Raw genomic sequence first — 8476 nt, 5'->3', positions numbered from 1 at the left:
CATTCATTGTAACTTTTGCTGGGGCTTTGCAGCAAGCTTTAGCTTATTTAGTGCTCTCATGTCACTTTGCTGTGGGAGATATGATCACCAAACTCATAATTTGCATGCATTTTTAAGCATTGCGGTTTGAAAACAAGTGATTTAAGCGATTGAAATGCAAACAACAGCACTATATGCGCGAGTTGTGTGATTTCTGAGCGTGCTTTCTGCAACTGGATCGGATCAAGGCCGGTTCATCCCAGCCAACATGTCCATGTGGGCCCCACGTGGGATTTATCTGGGCTATTTGGGCGTCAACTGGGCATGGGCTCAGAGTGGGCATTTTGATGGGCTGAATATGGGCCCCAGCTTGGATAAAACTGTGGGCCCCAGTTAGGTTGCCCATTATTGTTTATTTGTGGGTCCCACATGGGCCACATTTGGGCTATATTAGGCTATATTTATAGTTACAAAAATTTTGTTTTTTGCAGTTGGTTTATTTTTATGCAGTTATGAGTAACTTAAATATTGCATGTATTTTTAAAGGATTATATCATAATGTACTGTATATAGGCTACAACAATCCAAGACCATTTACTTTAGGAATAATTTCATTTTATTTATTTATAAGCATTTCCAAAAAAGTAGGCCTACTCAAGTTTTTTTCCTTATAATCTAAAAGCACTTGTGTTATGCAGTCATTGCGTCAGGCAAAGATTGGCGTGCGTGTCTTCCCGCCCCTTCTCATTTCAAAAAAACAAAAAAACGGTTTGCCACTCACCACTTAAACACAGGCACCTGCGTGTCATAATGGATAAACTCTAGGCCTAATCTATCAAAGTAAGATTTATGTTTAATTTTATATTAGCCGAGTTACTGCTGCTTTTATCTACCCTTTAATTGGATATTTTTTCAACGCAACGCGCCTGACGGCCCGCCGGGGAGACTCATCGTGAAGGCGAAAGTCCTAAGAGTGTGTTAAATGGGTAGGTATACGTTAAAATGCATGTATACACTTTTCTTCATTGTCTTGTATGTATTATTTTAATGTAACTTGTTCACTTTCCTAGCAAAGCGGTGCTAACTAGTATTTTCCTCTCGCAGCGCGCGAGCAGACTGGCGGGAGACTCGTGAAGACGAAAGCTGTACGAATACTTTAAATAGGAGGTAGGTGAACTTTAAAACACTTGCAGTCGCATCATCTGTCTTATACCAATGCTATTTGCAATTTATAAATACGTTTGAGTTAATAAATGTCTGTAAGAACATCGGATCAGGACATCGGGTGCTCATTTCTCAGTTAAGCCGTGCTAAGCAGCATTTCTCCCCCGCAGCGACGCTGGCAGAGCAGCCGGGACCCTCGGGAGACAGGCGGCCATAAAGAAGACCGTTTTAAACATTTTCAGATGGTATGCGTTCTCTGATTGTTGTATACTCTTACTAATTAAGTACTTTAACTCTTCAAACTTTTATTCTTATATTTAATACATTTATTTTCCACTGGCACAATGTGTTGTTAACTGTGGTTTTACTTTTAGGTTATACTACCTACTTTTCCCTACTATGGAAGTCAGTGGTACCCCAAAACAGCCTGGTTACAAACTTTCTTCAAAATATCTTACTTTGTGTTCGGGCAGAAAAAAGAAATTCATACAGGTTTGGAACTACTTGAGGGTGAGTAAATGATGACAGAATTTTCATTTTTGAGTGAACTATCCCTTTAATGCTCTTGTAAATGTTTAGTAATATTTTAAAATAAATGCCTTTTCTCTGTTTTTTTCTTTACTGTTTTTAGGAATGAAGCTGAGTAGTCTGCACAGCCCATAAAATAAAATATCATTTTATCCTGATCTATTCAAGTGTTTTTGTCTATTTTTGTTTAATATTTTGTTTTACCCATTAAAAAATGTGATTTAGAGATTGAGTTGAAGTCATTTTCTTCACAGTTGAAATATTTTATCATGTAATTTAAAATGTATTGAGCACCACATAAAATCAATTAACTTAAGAGTTGGAGTGGTTTGAAATATGATTTTGCATATTAGCACATTAACTTTATCCAGAGGAATTAATAAAGAAATATAAATGGGGCCCAGTTCCGACCCACTGTGGTCCCACAAAATCCCCATATATGGGTCATTTGTGGGTTCAGAGTGGCCACCCATTTGGGCCCCATAAGGGTTCTATCATGTGCCCCTATGGGCTAACACACATAGGGCCCAAGTGGAGCCGATGGACAAAATTGTACGGGTCCCATTTAGGTTGCCCATGCGGGGCCCAAGTGGCAGCCCATCAAAAACCCACATGGGGCCCACTTGGAAATGTTGGCTGGGATATTCACACCTTAAACGAACCGTACCAGAGTTCGTTTGGAAGCGGACCGAGACCACCTCTTCAGCTGGGTCTCGGTACACTTGTTTGGTCCGCTTTTGGTGCGCACCCGCTGCATTCTCACCTGCCCAAACGAACCGCACCAAGAGGGAAAACGAACTCTAGTGCGATTCAACCGAACTAAATGAGCCAGATGTGAAAGCACCCTTATTCAATACGTGACCGTGGAACATTTTTATTACACTGGTACAGGCACATATTGCGGCGTTTTTATTAAGCTGATTGAGGTATGTATTGTGGCTCTTTCAAATAGCCGGGGAGTGTTGCTAAAGGTTAACGCTCTTTTGTGTTGGAAATATCCCTTATACCAAAACCAACCCCAAACCTACTTGATAGTAGGGGGGTGTAACGGTTGAGGTATTTGTACCCAAAATTTGTACGCTTGTCCTCTTTGATGTGGCGAGACATATCACCGTATACTAACGCCTCAGTTCTAACAGCAGCATGGAGCGCGAGTGAGTGTGATCATCCCTTCCCAAAATAAACATGAATTAACATCTCACCCCTCACTTAATCACTCAATTAGTGTTTCAACCGCGGAAAGACGTTATTAAAGCTGGTAAACAAAATGTCACGTACTGTATAGCAGCATATCATTTACCTCAGGCAAGTCATCAGTGTCTATAGTACGGAAGAGGATTAGGGTCAAGCAATAATAATAATAATAATAATAATAAATAAAACATCTCGAGATTAAAGTCGTTAAATTTCAAGAAAAAAGTAGAGATAAAATGTTGAGATTAAACTCATTAAATTTTGAGAAAAAGCTTGTTAAATTTAAAAAAAAAAAAAAACACTGGTTAAGCAATTGATTTCCGACGTGATATGTGATGAGAGAAGGAAGAAAAGCGAGTTTGGCAAAAGACGGACTCGAACCCAGTCGATCGTATCATACGCTACTCCGCAGTGCACTACTCTTCAATCCACCCCACTGCAGACGCTGAGTAACGCTTATCCAACGAGATGAAATGAACATGACAAGAGTGTGTTTATTTTCGAATTTTTTCTCGAAATATAACTACTTTTTTCTCGCAATTTGACGTCTTTTTTTCTCGTAATTTATATTCTCAACATTTTATTTCGACTTTTTTTTCTCTAAATTTAACGAGCTTTTTCTCAAAATTTAATGAGTTTATTCTCTAAATTTAATGAGTTTAATCTCAACATTTTTTCTTGACTTTTTTCTTGAAATTTAACGACTTTAATCTCGAGATGGTTTTATTTTTGTTTATTTATTTTTATTTCAACAACAAATAGAAAATGTATAATTTAGACGTTAATTTAAAAACAATTTACATGTTTGCATACAAGTGCTGATTATTATATAAAAAATAAATAGTAGGTCTAACTGAATTTAAGTTTGGGCTCTATTGTTGTTTGTAACCTTATAGTAATGTAAAAGGGCTCCCTATAATTTAGAGCAGAAGTTGAGGTAGATTATTTTATCCCTAAGAAGATTTTCATTATAATTTATTTTATTTAAAGAAAGAGCAATTTGTTCAGTAAACTATTGTTAAAAAAATAATAATAATAATAATAATAAAAATAAAAATAAATGGTTTAGTTTTTCCCCCTGCTGTACCGAAATCATACCAAACCGTGATGTCAAAACCGCAGTACGTACCGAACCATCATGTTTGTGTAAATTACACCCCTACCCGATAGTCTTAACAAATGCAAAAGTGATATAAAAACACATTTGTCAATGCAGCCGTGCTATTTTAACTCACTTATGCAAATTTGAGCTGTTTAGTCAAACGGAGATCTTCATTCGCGTAAGCTACTGAGCAAACCAACTGAATCAGAAAACTCATGAAGCTGTACATGTGACGACTAGATATGTGCCGTGAATATGCACAATATTGTTATGGTGGGCACTTAAAAATACAGAGAATAATTATTTATTTCAAATTAATCAGAATTTTGAAAATTCTCATCAACTGGTCACAATGCACTTAACCGCTGTATGCTGCGTCAAAGACGTGCGCACACTCCGATGTAAACAAGCACGGATGAGAAGCACATGGCGGAACCTGTGAGAGACGCTCTGGATGAAAGAGCGCATTCACTCTCTGTCAGCAGATGGCGCCGAACAGCAGAAATGCAGCCGTTTCCCTGGAAACCCTGTAAACAAATCAGCTGCGCTACTTTCTTTTTCTGAAACATAAAAAAGATGGACGATTCGTCTCCACTTCCTTCCACTATAGAAAAGTGAAACCAAAATGTTCTCAGTATGGCCGCTATCATATTGTGAAATTACATCATTTCCCAGCAAACACGTTAATGTGGGGCCCACATGGGTTTCACATGGGCTACAGGGGTACAGAGTGGGCATGGGCTCAAAATGGGCATCTTATCTGGGGCCCACTTGGGTGGCCCAGCTAGGACCCACATGGGTGAACAGGTGGGCATCTTATCTGGGGCCCACTTGGGTGAACCCAGGTGGGCTCCCCATGTGGTTCCCAGTTGGGTAATTAATGGGAAATGTGTGCATGGGCTCAAAATGGGCTACACATGGGACCCTATTTGTTTTATCAAATATACAAGTGCAAACATAATTAATCCCATGGGGTGATTACATGTGTATATATATGCACATATGTGTCTTTAAAATTATTTTTGTTGTTGTTTTGGCACTTGGATTACTTTAATCAAAATCAAAAAAATTGCCCTCCTTTTTTAAAATTTTTATTACAGTCTATGATTCCAACACTCATTTTACCCAATTTTCCACTGACATTTAGCCAAAAAAAAAAAAAAAAATGCAGCCACTTTAATTGTGCTGACAACTTAAGATCTCCCAAGTTCCATCGAGATCCCATTCCCCACGACATCAAACTACTGCCTCGATCTGCATGCAGTGTGAATCTCGCGAGATTTCATTCAGCAATTCCCATCCCCCACGCAGCACGAGCTGCATCGCGCCGACGCTATTACTGCTCTGCAGTAATTTTCCAGAGAAGACGTTTGCCGTCAGTGTATCCAAGGTAAGAATTACAATTTTAAAACTGAAAATGTAGAGCATGTAATTACATTGTTTACAAGCCATGATGTTAACCGAAACATAGTTTGGCTTTTGTCACTTTAGAATGTAGACATCATACTCAGATCGCGCCATATTTTTCCTCTTTATTTCTGGCGCCAATGTCTAAAGTTAAACGATAATGCTGTATTGGTGTTCCCTACGCCCTCTAAAACTAAAAAAAAAAAAACACTAAAAAAAGCTCAAACTGCAAAGTTTGGCAACGGGCTGTGTGCTCACCATACAGGAAGATTATGACGATGATGTGAAGCTAAGAGAAGCTAACGTTAGTGTAACGTTAAATAAGGTACGTTAGCCCGGGACAGATGTCTATTTGAACAGTACACAAGGCTGTTGTACTTTTAACAATACATAAAATACAATAATAGTACAACAATATTTAATATTTATCATGCAAACAGGAGTTTCTGCCTTAGATAAATCTGCAACAGTTTGCATTCGGGTGTTATTACAAATCATACAAATTGTTATGACTATACAAATGTTTTTGCCTAAATTAGAATTAAATTTTTTTTTTTAAGTAATAAGCATTTTTCTTACAGAAAGTAATCGGACGGTTGATGCAGTGGAGCAGAAATTGGCTGACCCCACCTTCCAGAAACAAGTGGTATGTTCTAACATAACCATTTAGCAGGTTCACAGGGTTGAATGTTAACCTTTTTGCACCTAAGTTACAGTACTGTGCAGAAGTCTTAGGCCACCATTTTGTTTCTTTCATTTTTTTTTAATACTGCCTATAAATTAGCTGTATTTTCTTGTATTCTAATAAAAAAATCTTGAGATAATCATCATACCATTTCCAAAACAACAAATGTAATGGTGGCCTAACACATTTTCACAGTACTGTAGCTGTTTTGTTATAGAGAATGTTTTTGTAGCACAGGCAACACATTTGTAGTAGGGCTACATGATATATTGCATGCGATTGTCATGCACATCTAGTCAGTAAAGCCGGTTCCGTTATTAGTGCTAAATCTCCATCACCTGTTTTCAAATGGAGTGGCATTTAATACACAGAGCCGTAGTTCACTGGCAAGCTACGCAATATCACATTCAATATTGCAGGCGATTCATCTGCGATTCTGAGCACGAATTGCGTAGTTTGTCAGTGAACTACGGCTCTGTGTATTAAATGCCGCTCCATTTGAAAACAGGCGATGGAGATTTAGCGCTAATCACGGAACTGGCTTTACTGACGAGATGCGCATGACTATCGCATGCAAAATATTGTGCAGCCCTAAATTGTAGTACAAGTATGAAACATCTGTTACAGAGGTAACTGCATAGGAATTATGGAAGTGTTCCATAGGAATTGTGAGTAATAGACTTGTATGGACTTGATACACACAGTAGATCTGGGGGGAAATGTAATTGCAATTATTCAGGGTAAATTTTTTGTGTTGTCTCCCCAATAATAATAATCTTCTTTTCCATTAGGTTGCTGTGGTGGCAGAAATTGGAGGCAGTACTGTGGATGAAGCCACGAGAAGAATGAGGGCCTTCCTTTTGGACCACCCCTTATCAAGAGAGTTCAATTTTGTTGGCCGGCATGGAAAGTGAGAGTTTCGGGGGCTCAAACTGCTTGAGGTTGTATAAGGTATGTTTACTTGCTGTTGGATTATTAACGTTCATGTGCAAACAGAGGTTATTTGGTAGAGTTGAGTTTGTTCTTCATAAATCAGTGGAATCAAATCAGTTTGATTGAATGCAAATAATTGTCCATATTTGGACACTCAATACCCCAAATTATGAGAATATGAACCAGGTGTACTGCTTATTTTAGTGATAAGTAACTGTTAATTTGTGGTGAAGTGATCACAAAAAGAGTTTATAATAAATAACATTCAAACTTTATTTAAGACAAGTACACTAATACAAGTGAAGTGATAATAAAATAAGAACAAATGAAGACATCAGATGCAAAAACCGTCTGAAATTTTCAGGCTCTTATGTTTATGTTCAGTTATTTCACTGTAATGGCAATGAATTGAATGATGACCTATATTTGCCTGATAAAAAATTATATTTTTTTTAAAGAAAATTTCAGATGGACATATTTTGACATTTGTGATTAAATGAGACAAATAAAATGTTTGTGTGAACTATGCCTTTAAATGTTGCCCTGTGCCCTTGTTTACACAGAAATCATTTATGATAGAATATTATATCAGATACCATTATTGTACATCCTGAAAAAAAAAAAAAATGGAGATGACTGCTTATTTATTGCAAGGACTTAAATATGGAATTTAATCTAACTTTAATGCTTTTGATGTGCTTTACAGGAAGCTTGAAACAAATTCTCTTAACCAAATTACCAGAAAAGAGGCAGAAAAGTCAGCGTCAAAGTGGCTCATCGGTGACAGGAGGAAACCGTTCTGTGAAGTCACGTAGTAGAGAGCAAGATAGGTAAGTCTTAAGATATTCGTGATTATTAAATGGAAATACAATCTTTAAAAAGACAAGAATCGTCTGTTTTAACTGTGAAAAAGTGGCACAGTGGTTGATTAATTGTTGTCTTTTCAAGGGAGAGCAAGGACAGAGGTGTGAGGAGCTGCACGGTTGGTTTGTTTGTGAAAATGTATTTTAGAGTTTTCAGATATGTGTATACAAACGATATAAGTTATTCCAAATAATGTTTGGCAGGAGCTTCACTTTAACTTTTTTTAAAATGCTTATGTTTTATAAAGATGTAAATACACAAGTTATAATGGTCATGTTCAAGTTATTCCAACGAAACCTTGTTTAAAGCATGCAGAATACAAGTTATGAAGATTTTTATTTATTTTTTTACAAGTAATAAAGTTTTTCAGGAGCTTAAAATAATTTTTTTTATACTTGTTTTATAAAGTTGTAAATGTACAAGTTGTAATAGTAATGTTTAAATTATTCCAAATAAACTTTGCTTAAAAGCATGAACTACTGGTTTCTGTTTACTGAATACCTTTAGCATTTTAGTGGATTTAATGTAATGTTTGTATTTAGGGGTGTACTGTAAAATAAGGTAACCCAAACAGACAAATGTTAGCCCATGTGTATACTTGTTGTGGCCCATAAGAGACC

At 37.0% G+C, this 8476-nt stretch overlaps 2 long non-coding RNA genes across 3 annotated transcripts; both read left to right on the top strand.

The window, feature by feature from the left end:
- Positions 1-756: 756 nt before the first annotated feature.
- Positions 757-1825, top strand: LOC131549691 (uncharacterized). 2 transcript variants are annotated; one of them, XR_009273467.1, is made up of 5 exons: positions 757-965; positions 1084-1146; positions 1314-1388; positions 1518-1653; positions 1775-1825. It is a non-coding gene; the product is annotated as an uncharacterized LOC131549691 (long non-coding RNA). The 2 variants fall into 2 exon arrangements; XR_009273464.1 differs by having other exon boundaries at positions 1518-1794.
- A 3439-nt stretch (positions 1826-5264) lies between these two features.
- On the top strand, positions 5265-8256 carry LOC131547163 (uncharacterized). Its single transcript, XR_009272863.1, has 5 exons — positions 5265-5357; positions 5956-6020; positions 6851-7010; positions 7699-7822; positions 7941-8256. It is a non-coding gene; the product is annotated as an uncharacterized LOC131547163 (long non-coding RNA).
- The last annotated feature ends 220 nt before the right edge of the window (positions 8257-8476 follow it).

This window comes from Onychostoma macrolepis, chromosome 01 (assembly GCF_012432095.1).
Source record: "Onychostoma macrolepis isolate SWU-2019 chromosome 01, ASM1243209v1, whole genome shotgun sequence".
NCBI lineage: Eukaryota > Metazoa > Chordata > Actinopteri > Cypriniformes > Cyprinidae > Onychostoma > Onychostoma macrolepis.
The sequence above is the reverse complement of the archived record's forward strand: the minus strand, read 5'-3'. Positions and strand labels throughout refer to the sequence as shown.